The sequence below is a fragment of the Ursus arctos genome, unplaced genomic scaffold (assembly GCF_023065955.2).
Source record: "Ursus arctos isolate Adak ecotype North America unplaced genomic scaffold, UrsArc2.0 scaffold_11, whole genome shotgun sequence".
In the NCBI taxonomy this organism is placed as follows: Eukaryota; Metazoa; Chordata; class Mammalia; order Carnivora; family Ursidae; genus Ursus; species Ursus arctos.
This window is the reverse complement of record NW_026622775.1, coordinates 33,512,785-33,529,196: the sequence shown is the minus strand read 5'-3', so window position 1 is coordinate 33,529,196 and position 16,412 is coordinate 33,512,785. Positions and strand designations below refer to the sequence as shown.

At 40.7% G+C, this 16,412-nt stretch overlaps 1 pseudogene; it reads left to right on the top strand.

The window, feature by feature from the left end:
* Window positions 1-980: 980 nt before the first annotated feature.
* On the top strand, window positions 981-1,950 carry LOC113255484 (protein SEC13 homolog; annotated as a pseudogene).
* The last annotated feature ends 14,462 nt before the right edge of the window (window positions 1,951-16,412 follow it).

Below are 16,412 nucleotides of genomic sequence, written 5' to 3'. Positions count from 1 at the left end.
ATGGACTAAAATACTCCTGGAACGAATAAGCAATTATATTAAGGATGCAGGGTGCAAGTTTAATATACAAAAGTCGATTGCTTTACTCTATACCAGCAATGAACAAGTGGAACTTTAAATTAAAAACACAATACCATTTACATTAGCACCTAAGAAAATTAAAAACTTAGGTGTATATCTAACAAAATATGTGTAAGATCCATAGAAAGAAAACTATAAAACTCTGATGAATGAAATTTAGGAACTAAATAAATGGAGAGATATTCCACATTAATGGATAGGAAGACAATATATTTTCAAGATGTCAGTTCTTTCCAACTTTATCTGAAGATTCAATGTAATCCCAATAAAGTTTCTAGCAAGTTATTTTATGAATATTGACAAGCTGATTCTAAAGTTTATAAGGAGAGGCGAAAGACCCAGAATAGACAACACAATATTGAAGGAGAAGAACAGGGTGGAAGACTGACAGTACCAGATTTCACGATTTATTATAAAGTTTTAGTAGACAATACAGAGTAGTTTTGGTGAAAGAATAGACACATAGATCAATGGTATAGAATAGAGAGCCTAGAAATAGACTAGACCCACATAAATATAGTCAATTGATCTTTGGCAAAAGAGCAAATGATGGGAAAAAAATAGTCTTTTCAACAAATAGTACTCAAACAACTGGACATAGACATGAAAAACAAAAATGAATCTAAATATAGAACTTACACTTTTCACAAAAAATAACTCAAAATAAAGCATATATATATAATATTATATTTAATATATATTATATGTATATATATAATGGAATCTGTGAAATTCCTAGAAAACTTAAATGAATTTGGATATGGTAATGACTTTGTAAATACAACACCATAGGTTTAATCCATGAAAAAAATAATTGATAAGCTGGACTTCACTAGAATTAAAAATTTCTGCTCTGTAGAAGCTTTTTGGGGGCACCACCAGGAGCTGCTGCCATCACTGCCATGGTGTCAGTAATTAACACTGTGCACACCTCCCATGAGGACATGATTCATGATGCTCAGATGGACTACTATGGCACCCGCCTGGCAACCTGCTCATCAGGCAGGTCCGTTAAAATCTTCAGTGTACCCCATGGAGGGCACATCCTCATCACCAGCCTCAGGGGTTATAAGGGTGCTGTGTGGCAAGTAGCCTGGCCCACTCCATGTATAGCAACATCCTGGCATCCTACTCCTATGATCAGAAAGTCATTATCTAGAAAGAGGAAAATGGCACCTCAGGAAAGATGCACAGGCACACAGGCCACAACTTCTTAGTGAACTCTATTGCTGGGCTCCCCATGACTACAGTCTAATCCTGGCCTGTGGGACCTTGAATGGGGCCATCTCCCTGCTGACGTACAGTGGAGAAGTCCAGTGGGAAGTGAAGAAGATCAATGATGCTCCCATTATTGGCTGCAATGCTGTCAGTTGGACCCCTCCTATTGTACCTAGAAGGCTCATAGAGCAGCCATTGGGGCAGAAGCCCAACTACATCAAGAGGTTTGCATCAGGTGTCTGTGACAACCTCATCAAGCTGTGGAAGGAGGAGGAGGACAGCCAGTAGGAGGAGGAACAGAAGTTAGAAGTGCACAGTGACTGGGTTTGAGATGTGGCCTGGGCCCTCTCCATTGGCCGCCCACCAGCACCATTGCCAGCTGTTCAATGAGGACAGCTGTGTGTTCATTTGGACCTGTGATGACACCTCAAGCAATACGTGGTCACCCAAACTGCTGCACCAGTTCAATGATATTGTGTGGCATGTGAGCTGGTCCATCAGAGCCAACATCCTGGCTGCCTCAGGTAAGACAATAAGGTGACCTTGTGGAAGGAGTCCATCAACAGGCAGTGGGTGTACATTGGCGATGTCAACAAGGGCCAGGGTTCTGTGTCTACTTCTGTCACACAGGGCCAACAGAACAAATCGTAACAAGACAGGTGAGGCCCAGCTCCCTACCTGCTGACCAAACCCCACCAGAAGACCAACTGACCAAACAGCTGGGAGGAATAGCTCCAACAAGACTACCTTCCCAGGAGTAGCTACAAATGCAACCAGATTGATTATCTGCCGTAACATGATTTGATATGGCTTGTAATTTACCATCCTGCTAAAAGCATTCATATTAGGAGAAAAAAAGCTACAAATGATCTTCAAATCTATTATTTTAACTGAGCTACCCTATGATCCAGCAATTGCACTACTGGATATTTACCCCAGAGATACAGACGTAGTGAAGAGAAGGGCCATATGCACCCCAATGTTCATAGCAGCATTGTCCACAATAGCTAAATCATGGAAGGAGCCGAGATGCCCTTCAACAGATGACTGGATTAAGAAGATGTGGTCCATATATACAATGGAATATTACTCAGCCATCAGAAAGAACAATAACATAACATTTGCAGCAACATGGATGGGACTGGAGGAGATAATGCTAAGCGAAATAAGTCAAGCAGAGAAAGACAATTATCATATGGCTTCACTCATTTATGGAACATAAGAAGTCGGAAGATCGGTAAGAGAAGAAAGGGAAGAAGAAAGGGAGAGTAAACAGAAGGGGGAATGATCCACAAGAGACTATGGACTCTGGGAAACAAACTGAGGGCTTCGGGGTGGGGGGGAATGGGATAGGCTGGTGAAGGAGGGCACGTATTGCATGGTGCACTGGGTGTTATACGCAAGTAATGAATCATGGAACTTTACATCAAAACTAGGGATGTACTGTATGGTGACTAACATAATATAATAAAAAATATTATTATAAAAAATAATAAATAAATAAAATAAAAAATAACAAAAAAAAAGAAAGTTTTCTTCACAATCCTTCAGTCTTTTTAAACCCCATCAATTGGCTGTGTAAGATATCCCTGGTGGTATGTATACACTTTTCTGTGAAGGCTATGATTTTTCCCTTGAATTTTATTATTATGAACTAATAAAAGTTGGGAAGTGTTGTATATTGAAAAAAAATACTTTGGTCCATTTATATTCTTAAGTAGAAATGATCAGATTTAAGGTGTTTAATTACAGCTAACATATAATTAGACAAGCACATCAGAGGACAGTGTCTACTGGTAACAGTCTTTGAGGGCCTTGGAGCTATAAGTCACTTTTTCTCAGAAGTGAGTCACTCTTTTTGATGGTTATTAAACCCGACAGCGATGACCGCACCACCTGAGCCCATCTCAGTACTAGAGCTCATTGGCTTTCAGAGTCCTCCGGCTGGTTGCTCCATCCTCAAGAAGGAGGACCTGTAGCAACTGTGATGAGACTTGAAAAAAACCCTTTATCACACCAACAGCAATGTCATAAAAAATGGCGGCTTTTCATGGAGCAACTTCCTGGTAACAGACCCTGAGTTAGATTCACCACTAATGTTACCTCATTTATGTCTCACAACTCTGTGGGGTTGGTACATTGATTATTCCCATTCTACTGATGGGGCAAAGAAGTAGCTTCAAAAGTGACCTGGCCATATAAAAATATAAGGGGCTGAGCAAAGTTTCAAGCCACATCTGTCTAACTCCAAAGTCCATGCATGAGTCTACCACAGGCTGGTGGGTGAGGGGCAAACTAAAATCAAGGAAGACTGACAATTCAGAATTCTGAATTGCTGGCAAAGGCATCTCTCATTTAGCTTTCAGTAAAGGCTGAGAGCTGAGCTGTAACATACAATCCAACTTTGTATCAGAGCTCTGACAGGAATGACATAAAACAACTATTACAGGCCAAGTGTGAAAGAAAATGAGAATGATCGACTTTTCAGAGCTATTTATTTTCACCCAGAGATAGGACTGATATTAAACCCTTATTTATATCGGGTAAGGGATCATACATATTGTTGAGCTCTGAATCTGAGCAATGCACTTCGGTGTAAACAGAATAATTAATTCTGAGCTTGATTTAAAAAAAAAACAGTAAAAAAAAAAACCACCTGTGAAGGAGAAATCATAATTCTCTTTTGGTCTCTTTTTTCCCTGAATGGTGAGCATTTTTGCATTTCTCAAAGACACTGAAGTAAATTTTACAAGGCTTAACTTGCTCACATGACTTTTGATATATATTTAGTGCCACTGATGGGATATAGGACAAAGCGTACCTCCTTTGCTGTGGTTTGGGTCAAGCTTAAAACACTGGACTTGAAAAAGAAGGCAGAACCTTGTTGCATACTGAAAATAGTCCATAGTTTTCTCTCAGGAATGTAAAAGTTTTAGAGGGGAAAAATAATTGAGAGAAAGGGGTAAAGGAAAAATACCTTTTTTGGATCATATGTAAACATCTATAAGCAAATTCTCTCCTGACACATCAGTAATACAAGTAAACTAGTAGGCTAGCAGCCAGATCTTCCCCTCTAATACAGTGTCTATTTGCTGCTCCTTCTTTTCCATTAAGCCTCCCCAAGGTGGTACAACACGAAGAAAACTGTTTGGAAAAACAGTTAGCTTTATAAGTACTTTTCAAATATCCCTCTGCCGTGACAATTTAAAATGGATCTGTTTACCTCCCCTGGCCCCAGCCAAGGTAATGAATATCACCCTTCCTCCTGGTGACTTTCACAGACTTCTACAGCTTTTTTACCCAAGAAGCCATAATGCATCTGCTTGAAAGAAATATATTCAGCTATCTCAAAGTCACACCTTCCCAAAAAATGCTCCTAAAACTGATTTTTTAAGATAAAATTTATTGAATGTTTTTTCCTGTTAAGATAATGTTCTTCTGGACATATCCTACACCAATTTACTGGTATTGCTGATATTTTAGGTTAGGATCTGTTTTTAGCTTTTATATACGATCAAAAACACTTTTACATTCCCAAGAGAAAAACATGGACTATTGTCAGTACACAGCAAAATTCCATCCATCTTAATATCCTTTTGGTCTTAGGTTAATGCATACATGAAACCAGTAGATTTGTTCACGTATTTTAAGAAGGTGTATAGTCTAAAAGAAACGATGCAAAGAGAGGATGTAGGAATAACCAGGACAGAGTGAATTTTATGCATAGGTATAGATGCGATTCACAGGAGTGGATGTAGCCAAACCCATATCCTCGCCCTTCTCCCATGACTGCCTCCAGCAGCGTCCACTTTCTATAACACAGCAAGGCAGCGTATGTTGTTGACACACTGTGCACCAGGGCATATTCCTAATGCCAGCTAGAAAAGGGAATCTGGACTTAATTCTTTTTCAGCATTGTTATAGACCCGAGACCCTCTACCTACCACTTTTCATCTATTTTATTGAAACCTCAGAGGTTTTTTGTTTTTTGGATTTTTTTTAAGGTTTTATTTACTTATTTGACAGAGAGAGAGAGAGAGAGAGCACAAGCAGGAGGGGCGGCAGGCAGAGGGAGAAGCAGGCTCCCCGCTGTGCAAGGAGCCTGATGCACGACTCGATCCCAGGACCCTGGGATCATGACCAGAGCTGAAGGCAGAAGCTCACCCGACTGAGCCACCCAGGTGTTCCAAAACTTCAGTTTCATAAACAACTAAACCCTGGCTTAGATTAATGTTTCTGCAATCTTTTACATACCTGATTTCCAGTTTAATGGCAACCTGTTTGGATTGCACGCCATAAACCTAATTCTTAAAGACTTAAACTTTCTTTAATTAGACTTTCAAATCCTATGGAGACCCAGAGATAATTACTTTAAAAATCTTTATAACTCTACTCATATCCATGTGCAAATAGATGCTCTGTTATCAAGAAATGACTAAATTAATGCCCAGTAGGTGTCAACCTATCTTTTGAGCAGGGAAAGGAAAGCTCCATAGTGATTAACTTGAGTGACAAGCTGTCTAATTTATTTCTGCTGAGTGAAATTCATTCATTTGCCAAGAATAAGAGTAACACAAAAATAAAAAGGCCATGCAAGTGCCAAGTGATTTAGCATGGTAATGGAATTACATCAGGCTGCTGCGTGGGGTCTGGGTTTTAGTACAAGGATAGGAAATCGATTTCTATTATCTAGACGATCGTGCCTTTCCTTTATATGCCTTATACGACCAATTTGAAACACTTGTTTTTACTATTTTTTCCTATGATTAAGCCAATTAGAGGGTTGATGCTTTTACTTTTACATATGCGGTCTGTCAGTATACGGAAATTGAGTCTTGTCTTCCAGAGACACAGAGATAACATAAAATGCTAAAGTTCTCCTGTGTTGTAGAATTACCTTAAGTATTTGATTGATAAGGATTCAAACTGTAAGCCCGACTGTACTATCTGTCAATATTCTTTTTTTTTAAGATTTATTTATTTATTTATTTATTTATTTGACACAGAGAGAGAGAGAGACAGCCAGCGAGAGAGGGAACACAAGCAGGGGGAGTGGGAGAGGAAGAAGCAGGCTCCCAGCAGAGGAGCCTGATGAGGGACTCGATCCTGGAACGCCGGGATCACGCCCTGAGCCGAAAGGCAGACGCTAAACGACTGCGCCACCCAGGCGCCCCATCTGCCAATATTCTAAACAGAAATTGCAAAGTATGTGGGGATGGAGATAAAAACAAAAACAAAAAAACAAGAATAGGGGCCCAGTTTACAAAAGAACAGCGACTGACTAAGCCCTGTTTTTGTGTCCTTCATACTCTAAGACTTTCAGTACTTCTGTGGGTAGGGATATGACATAGAAAGGGGTTCTTTAAGGAAAGCAGCTCTATGGAGCACACACCCATTTAAAAGGCAACAATAGCTTGGTGGATGAGTGACATCAATTAAAAAAATAGTAATAATTCACTACATCAAAAACTAATGATGTACTGTATGGTGAACAACATAACAATAAAAAAATAATTCACACTTTTTATTCTAACGGACCACCTATGGACCCATCCTCCCACCTCCCCATCCCATAGAAGGACAGTCCATCAAGAGGTATTAAGTATGTATGGGATACTTTATTTCTTATAATTCTTTTTTGTCTTATTAAGACTTACATAGAAGTGCTTATGAAAATAGAATATGGAGTTTGCACAACTCTAATGTGAGAGGCTTGGGGATATGATTTTTCTAATTTCCAACGTCAGAAATGTGGCAACAAAACTTTGCTTGCAAGACCAGATAAGGCCCAACAGATCACAGATCAAGTCAAGTGGGAAAAAACATTAGATGATTACTATGTCTGTGTTTTTCTTTTTCTTTCTTTCTTTCTTTCTTTCTTTCTTTCTTTCTTTCTTTCTTTCTTTCTTTTTTAAGATTTTATTTATTTGACAGAGAGAGACAGCCAGCGAGAGAGGGAACACAAGCAGGGGAAGTGGGAGAGGAAGAAGCAGGCTTCTAGTGGGAGAAGCCTGATGTGGGGCTCGATCCCAGGACCCTGGGATCATGCCCTGAGCTGAAGGCAGATGCTTAACGACTGCGCCACCCAGGCGCCCCTATGTCTGTGTTTCTTATCCTGGAGAAATAAATCTAAGATTTGGTTTCTCTTGAAGTCATGAAACTCAGCTGCAGAAATCCATCTTTTTCTTTTTACCCTTTATGGTTTACAGAAAAAAATGCCCTCATCAGCAGGAAATTTCTAGTACCAGGGTCTGGAACTCACAAGCCCTGCTATTCTCACATTTCGGCATGTCACTTTGTCGGGCTTCGCTTGGAAGGCGGTTTCTAAGATAGGAATACATGTGTACTTTCTAGCTAACCCAGGGATCACCTCCTGTTGTGGTTAACAGCAAAAATGAGAAAAGCATTTTCTTGCATTTTACTATCGTGAGGATGAAAAATGTTACTTTTAAAGCAAGAAACTAAATTGGAAAATTTAGCGAGGTCCTAAAAAGTGAAATAAAGGCCATAGAAATAGATGCCATGTTGCGGTCAAGCTAAGTGGGTTGTATTACCCTGAATAGGACAAAACTGAAGTAATATTGTAAATTAGTCCAGTTAACCCTATGCTCTGGGTAAGAAGTTGTATAAAGATGAAGCTGAGAATATCTTTTTCAAAATCCATTTGCCTCGTAATAAAATTGTTCAGGCTTTATAGAAAACCCAAAGAGGGGCGCCTGGGTGGCACAGTCATTAAGCGTCTGCCTTTGGCTCAGGGCGTGATCCTGGCATTATGGGATCGAGCCCCACATCAGGCTCCTCTGCTATAAGCCTGCTTCTTCCTCTCCCACTCCCCCTGCTTGTGTTCCCTCTCTCGCTGGCTGTCTCTGTCAAATAAATAAATAAAATCTTAAAAAAAAAAAGAAAAAGAAAAAGAAAACCCAAAGAATTGTTCTAATTTAGTAAAAACTCAGAGAAAGTTAAGAATGTTGACAGAGGGGCGCCTGGGTGGCTCAGTGGGTTAAGTGTCTGCCTTCGGCTCAGGTCATGATCCCAGGGTCCTGGGATTGAGCCCCGCATGGGGCTCCCTGCTCAGCGGGAGCCTGCTTCTCCCTCTACTCTTCTTCCCCACTCATAGTCTCTCAAATAAATAAATAAATAATTTTTAAAAATGTTGACAGAAAAATCACAAAAAGAAGAAATACAATTAGGCCTAAACACATGGAAAAAATGTTCCACTTCTTTTTGAGTCCAAACTTTTTTGAGGGGCTTTGAGCAGTGTATCTCAAGTTTCACTTGACCAGCAAGTCCAGTGTTGAAATTTAAGAATGTGCCCTGAGATTCTGCGACAATTAGAGCCTACCCAACTGTCTGGAAAATCAACAAACACACACATAGGAATTTACTAAGTTCTGGAACATCCATAAAATGAAATACTCTGCAACTGTTAGAGACTATCTCAGAGAAATACATTTATTATAAAAGAAAAATTCAAGATCAAAGTAGAAAATTTCACAAAACTGTCTTATGGGTCATTTTGGATATGCCCGCTTTGATTTGGGGGACACTTCACAACCCTAAACAAAATCCTGTTAATCTCATTTTGGGGGAAAAAAGAAAGAAAAAAAAATCAGTCTTTATGCTACAGAAATTTTTCCTCCTCCCCAGCACTGCCCCCCCACCCCCAGTCTCCAGAGTCGGTGAGGTGGGGACAGACGTGAGCGTGGGAGCTGAGTAACAGAATCTGCCAAGGTAAGGATAGGATGACAAAGACATGAGGTTTAAAATGCCCAGAGCATCAAAGGGGATGTGTGTGTAAAATAGGTAACATTTTGCATGCATTTGATCTTATTTGCAAAACTTTGTTTGTAAATATCAAGTGTGGGCGAGATGGTGGGGAAGCAGATCTACAAGAGGCCCACCGACCAAAGTTGAGAGGGGAATAGGGAGGTAGTAGCAAGTAGTACTCGGTACTAGTACAGTTGAAAATATTCTGTGAACTGACAGACCAAGTTTTAGATAGCTATGCTTAAAAAATACAACCAAAACACCCAGGTAGATACCTATGTTTAAAAAGAAAAAAGCACTCAGGATTTTATACACAAAAAAAACTTCAGTTCAATCTTTTTTTTTTTTTTACTTTCAAAACTTGGAAATGTTTAATAGGGAATAGATAAATAAAATGTGGTACATTTTTATAATAGAATATTATACGCAATTAAGAGACGTAAAATAGATTTCTATTACAGATGTATATATATCACGTGGAAAATGTATTGCTGAGTGGACAACACCAACAATGAAAAGATACATATATATATATAAAATATTCTATTAAAATAAGAAATACACAGGATTGCAGCAAAATCAGAAGCCGCGACTATCAGCGTTTTGGTTGGGGGCAGGGACGTCTTACATAGGTATCTCCGAAAGTCACAAGTAACCACCTACTGGGCTGTAGGACTGCAGTACCTGGGCACCCAACATATTCCGAGACATGCCCTACTTTGTGTATGACAAGAATGGTGACTAACATAATATAATAAAAAATATTATTATAAAAAAAAGAATGTTTTATTTTTAAAACCATGGTAGGAGAGCTTGAACTTTCATCTTTTTTTTTTTTTTAAGATTTTATTTATTCATTTGACAGAGACAGCCAGCAAGAGAGGGAACACAGCAGGGGAAGAAGCAGGCTTCCCAAGGGAGCAGGGAGCCCGAGGCAGGGCTCAATCCCAGGACCCTGGGATCACGCCCTGAGCCGAAGGCAGACGCTTAACGACTGAGCCACCCAGGCGCCCCTGAACTTTCATCTTTTTGGCAATCTCAGTGCCTCTGTTTCTGAGCCACTGAGTCTGAAAAGAAAGGTACACCTGCTTTCACCTTTCTCTTCTTGTCCCCCATCTCTACCTTTCCCAGCTGCTTCATCTTCCACCCCTCCCCTCACACACCTGATTTCAGGGGAAGCAGGGAAGGCAGCATTGTGTAGGAGAGTTGGTGAGAAGAAAGCAATTCTCTTCCTGACCCTCTTCCCATAATATTATAATACTAGATATTACATAGCTAGTATTGAATTGGGGAAAAAAACCACCCAGTTTTTCCCTCCTGTTTTTCTTTTCTGTGTGTCTCCTTCACTTTCTCCCACCACCACACTCACGACACTCTGATACCAGACGTGTGGAGGGTTTCCTCACACCAAGCAATTCTCGGGGACACCAGCTGCGTGTCTTACAAATTAACCCCATGCTACCACTATCTGCCTCAAGATAGCGTCAGCTGCCTCGGGTTAAGGGCTCAGTCCAGTCTTGAGGAGTAGACCCCCAGGTTACCCATGACTTCTGTCTGTTTGGCTAAAATTTGCAGGTTCCCATGGCCCTCTCCTCAGGTTTGATTTGCGAGAGTGGCTCACAAACTCAGGGAAATACTTCATTTACCAGTTTATTAAAGGATATGATAAAGGATACAGATGAACAGCCAGATGAAGAGACACACAGGGTAAGGTCTGGGAGGGTCCTGAGTGCAGGAACTTCTGTCTCCGTGGAGCTGGGGTACGTCACCCTCCTGGTGTGGATGTGTTTGCCAACCTGGAAGTTCTCTGAACCTCACGCTATTGGGATTTTATAGAGCCTCGTCATGTAGGCGTCCACCTTAGCTCCATTTTCGGTCCTTCTCCTTTCTCAAGAGAATGGGAGTGGGGGACTGAAAATTCTAGGCTTCTAATCATGGCTTGGTCTTTCTGCCGACCAGCCCTCATCCAGGAGCCCTCCAGGAGCCCACCCAGGGTCACCTCATTAAAACAAATGACATTTCCATCCCCTGGAAAATTACAAGGGTTTCATGAGCCCTGTGCCAGGAATGGGAGTCAAAGATTATCTATTAGAACAAGAGATGATCCTAGTGCCCTTACCACTTAGGGAGTTACAGGGGGTTAAGAGTTTTGTGCCAGAGGGGCGCCTGGGTAGCGCAGTTGTTAAAAGCGTCTGCCTTTGGCTCAGGGCATGATCCCGGCGTTCTGGGATCGAGTCCCACATCGGGCTCCTCTGCTGGGAGCCTGCTTCTTCCTCTCCCACTCCCCCTGCTTGTGTTCCCTCTCTCGCTGGCTGTCTCTGTCAAATAAATAAATAAAACCTTAAAAAAAAAAAAAGTTTTGTGCCAGAAACTGGGGGCAAAGTTATATATATATATATATATATATATATATATATATATATATATATATATACATACACACACACAAAGTTATATGTATATAGACACACACATACACACACACACATACATATATACACATTCTATTGTCTCCCAATTACAAACAACAGTTTCACAAAACAACAGAATATCAAAGCACAGATTTTGCAAAGCAAGGCTTTTTCTGCGTTCAAAGCTATATAAACATCTCTCAGTCTGTAAGACCCTTTGAAGCCAGAGTCCTCTTTCCATTTCTACCATCTCCTCCTCCAAGAATTCTAGAGGATATCTGAGATACTAGACATAGTCAGCCTAAATTCCAGAAGATCTTATCAAAGCTAACATTGGTTTCCTCTTTTTAGAGAGCACATTACTAGAATTTGGCTTTTGTTTTTGTTTAGAATAACACGGATTTATCAGATTTGTCTATTGTTTCCTTTTTCCTCAAGAGGGGAAAAAAGAGTCATGACCATATTTCTTACCTAAGCACTAGTTCAAGATGAAATGAAGAATCAATGCATCAAAGATTTCTTTGCAGGAGTAAGGGTAGGGGACTTGTGTCAAACTTGGACAATATATAATCACATTTTGAGACAACCTATGAATCCAGAATCAATACACTTAAATAGAGCCAGACCATTAGTTTCGTTTGGAAGCATGGGCTGAACTACATGACTTGGATGAAATTCAGTATTATATTTTGGCTCTAAAGCCACTTAATATAAACAACAGTTTCATGAAAGCAACAGAATATCAAACCACATAATTTTACAAAGCCAACTGTTTTTCTGTGTCCAAAAAGTTTTTCGTGTTAGTCTCAACATTTCCTACATTTCTACAGAGAAATTAAAATTAGAAATGATGTAAAATTATTCAGTATTACTTGCAGTCGAGCCCCATTTTGCCAGCACTTGAAAATTGAGTGTCTGGCTGTTTAGGAAGATGAGTCCCATTGATGTGGATGTTCTGCTGTCATGAGCTTTGCCCAGTGGCCCATACACTGTTGTTTATCACCATCCTTAATCTATCTACGTTTCCTTCCTGGCCAAAACTTCACAAATAAGAACTCTTGTTTATTCAACTGTCTGTGGGGTGGCTGAGTCATATCATCAATTTGGGGGCAACTGGCTCTTATTTTCTTCCTTCCCTGAGGTCCCACTATGCTTCCCTCAGTGAGATTAAAACAACTTCTATTTCCTGGGAGCTGAAAAAGAAGAGAGTATCAGAATTACTTCTCTAGAAAGGAAATGTTTAGCCCCCCCCCCCCCAAGTGACACTTCCCAATTTATAGGACCCTCCCTTCCAAGACAGAGTGAGTCCTCCCCATTTCCAGAATTCCAGAAGAATTTGGAGGCATTGGATAGTGAATCTGACCCACAGTGAGCACTCAGATAGGCATCAGCGTTCTGGCTAAACTAGTCACCCAAACTGTCCCCGTTGAGCATTCTTTTAGAATAGTTCTCATCGGGTTAAATATATTCTGTAATGTTTTAAAGAAAATGAGATGCTATTGTTGGAATGCCACCTGTGCATAACTTGGTCACTCCCTATAATTTTATCACGGATGATTAACTAACTATAATTACCAGGAATAGTAAAGCCGGGTGATGTACAGGAAAAGCATGGGATTAGGAAATTTGGGTTCTGACACCATTCCTACAAGTTATTTGCTGGGTTTCCTTAATTATCTTAACCTCTCTGTGCTTCCACAACCCCGTTGGCAAATGGGGAATTGTGAAAACTATCCGACCTACTACATACAGTTCTTGTGAGGATTAAATGAGATTAAAAAAATATTCCACAGTTATTTGAAAACTATGAAGCACTATGCAAACTCGGCCACAAATCACTTCTAATACCCTCAGAGGCATAATCTATCAAAAAGGTAAGCCAGCAAGGAAAATCCCACTACTAAGAAGCAGCTGCAAATTTCTCATTTAAAATCTTCTAGTTTTTTATTTAAATATGTTTTTCTACATGGATCGGATAGGTAAAAGGAAAAATTGTGTCTTCATCAGTCACATCTTCCCTTTGGTGAAAACTACTCAGATTACTTCAGATTGGCCTTTGTGCCCTCTCTCTCCCACTCCCTCCAGAGCCTTCTCCTCGACTCGCGGGCACTGGTACTCTCCACGGAGTCAGGCTTTTTTTTTTTTTTTTTTTTTTTTTTGGCTTCAAGCGGCTTGGGGAGAAAAAGAATTAATTGATTTATATAACTAAGATGTTCAGAAGCAACTCTCAGCTCGAGACACGTCTGCACCCCGGCTCTGTTGCCGCCATCAAAGGGCTCCCCTTCCTCTCTCACTCGCCGGCCCTCCACAGGCCAAGGCAGTAAGGCCACCAGCCGCCAGCCTGGGGGAAGCAGCACCCCTCTCCCAAAGGTTCTGACAGAAGCGCAGTGCTGGCTTTCTTTGGGTGGAGTTGGGGCCCCCTTCTCTTCCCGAGATCAACGCTCATTGGCCAGTCTGGATCGCATGCCACTCCCCCCATTGACGTTCAAATATCCTGCCCCGGGCGGGGTCTGTCCCACCCCAACTACACCGACTGAGAGTTTGGGGATGTCAGATAATAGTAGTGGCAGAATGATCAGAGGAAGAACGAGAAATAGAGGCTGGTCAAGCAACACGTACGTCCATCATACCGACCTAACCTAGGCTCTCATCAGCTACTTTCTTCCCGCTCTAAGTTGAATAAAACTGACCTGAGATTAGTCTTCCGTAACATTAATTTTAAGTGAATGTTTAAACTTTTTGATATTTTTTAATTTAAAAAAATATTAAATTTATTTCTAAATTTTTAAACATTAAAAGAATTAAAAGAAGCTACAGATACATACCCTTAAAGTAACCTAACCAGGCTGCTTCCATTGCTACAAAACCAAAAGTCCTGGTGGCATCCTTTGCTCCTGCTTATTGTTCTCGGGTTCCCAGTGGATTCCTCCCTCGGGGCTCTATCACCCTGATGTGAGGTCATTTTTTTTCAAGTGTGCACAAACCAGATTTCGCTTCTGTGACCAAAATTACGCAAAAAAATCCACCAACAATTACTTTCCTTTTAAAACGTACAGACGCTATGCGGGTTAAACGGACCCACCTGTTGTTTCACTGTTTCGCTGCCTCTTTTTGACGCAAGCCTGTTTCTTCTCCTATCTATGTCTACTTGCTTCTAAAATACGGTTTGCATTTGAACGAGTGCATCCAAGTTGTGCTAAAATAGGCTCTCCTGTATTCACTCCCTATATGTTGGACAGCTTTTATTCCTGCTCACAACCTCTAGGCTTATCCTCCAGCAATTGCTATGCTACCCAGCTGCAAACACCTGAAGTCTGATCAGCATTCACCTCAGCTGGACCCCTTTTCTCTTGCTTTCTTCCCCCCTGTTTCTCTACCTCCTCAAGGCAGGATGACCACAGGAATGTGCTCAGCTGTTCAGACCTACATGAAAACCTGGAGGTGTGACTAGATAAATACCCCCCCCCTCCCGTGCTTGGGGCAGGTGGCGCTGAGGGGCATTTTATATAGTTCCTCAGAGAGACCCAAGCAGAACTGAACCTCAGTTGTCTACACCAGTAAGTCAGTTTAGTATTCAAGCAAACCTTCAATTTGCTTTCTTTCTCTCCCTAGTTATTCTGAGTGTCCTCTCTCTCGTTTTCTGGGACTACCCCCCCCCCAAATAATTTACCTGCCCCCAAATCCCTATTCAGTGCTTTAACTTTGGGAGCTATGGGAGTATCCAAGCTAAAACACCCTATGTTTACCTGTGATAAAGTTGCTGTTTGTAGACCATTCCGCATGCCAAGAACAGTAAGAAAAGTCAGCTAAAATTCTAAAAGAAAAAGAATGACTTGTCTGAAGGCACTGGAGAGCTTCCAAGGCAGGCGAAACTTGAGGTATCAAGAGCCCCGTGAGAAAGGAAATGCAGAAAGATAAGCGGAGTTCTGAATGCCACTCACCCCTCAGGGCTTTGCCAGTTCTACCTGTCAGTTGAGAGGTTAAGAATCCTTATCCACTGCTAAAGGGCAGAAAATCTGAGTTTTTGGTAATTTTACGAGGCTGGGTAGACCAAAATGAGAGGTTAATGCTGTCAAGGCAGCCAGGATTTGAGAGTTTAAGCCTAGAGGGAAAAGAGGTGCAAAAAAGGTAAGAATAATGCTCAGCTGGGGTTTTTTTGTCAGGGCATTTGGTGAATTAAGCTGATGAAGCAAGAAGCTAAGAAGCCAAGCATAAAGCCTTTGAAAATAAGAGCAGATTTTAAGAAATCTTTTGGTGTTGAGAACATAAAATTGGAGGTCATGACCCACCAAGGGAAAGGCGCTCCGATGAACACTGCGCGTTCTCATTGGAAACCTTTGGGACACTATACCACTCAAGAAGGAGATTAAATTTTAAAAAGACTGAAATCCAGCTTTTGACCTTCCGGGTTCTCTTGATTATGGTGATTTGCCTCCAGCAGCGCTACCAAGCAGAGGATACAGAAAACTCTCTGGAAAGAGGTAACACAATCCATATCGCTCCAATTTTTCATATGCAATGTCTGGTATTCAATAAAAATGTACCAGATATACAAAACAACACCAACAGAACAACAAACAGAAACGAGGGGAAAAAACAGGTAACAGGAAAAGGCTCAGAGACGACCCAGATATTGGAATCAGCAGTCAAAGGCTTAATATTAGTATAGTTATGCTTAAAATGTCGAAGAAAATAGGCAAAGTGGGAAATTTCACCAAAAAACTGGAATCTCTTAATAAGAGTCATATAGAAATTCTATATGCAAAATACAGTGACAGAAACTAAATCAATATATAGATTTAACAACAGGTCGATTATAGCAGGATAAAGGATTACTCAATTATAAAAGTGCAAATTTAGACAAATGTAGGTGGTGTTTTGTTATTGTAATTAATTTTATTTTACATTACGGTCAGTAATTTTCTTTATTGGTGA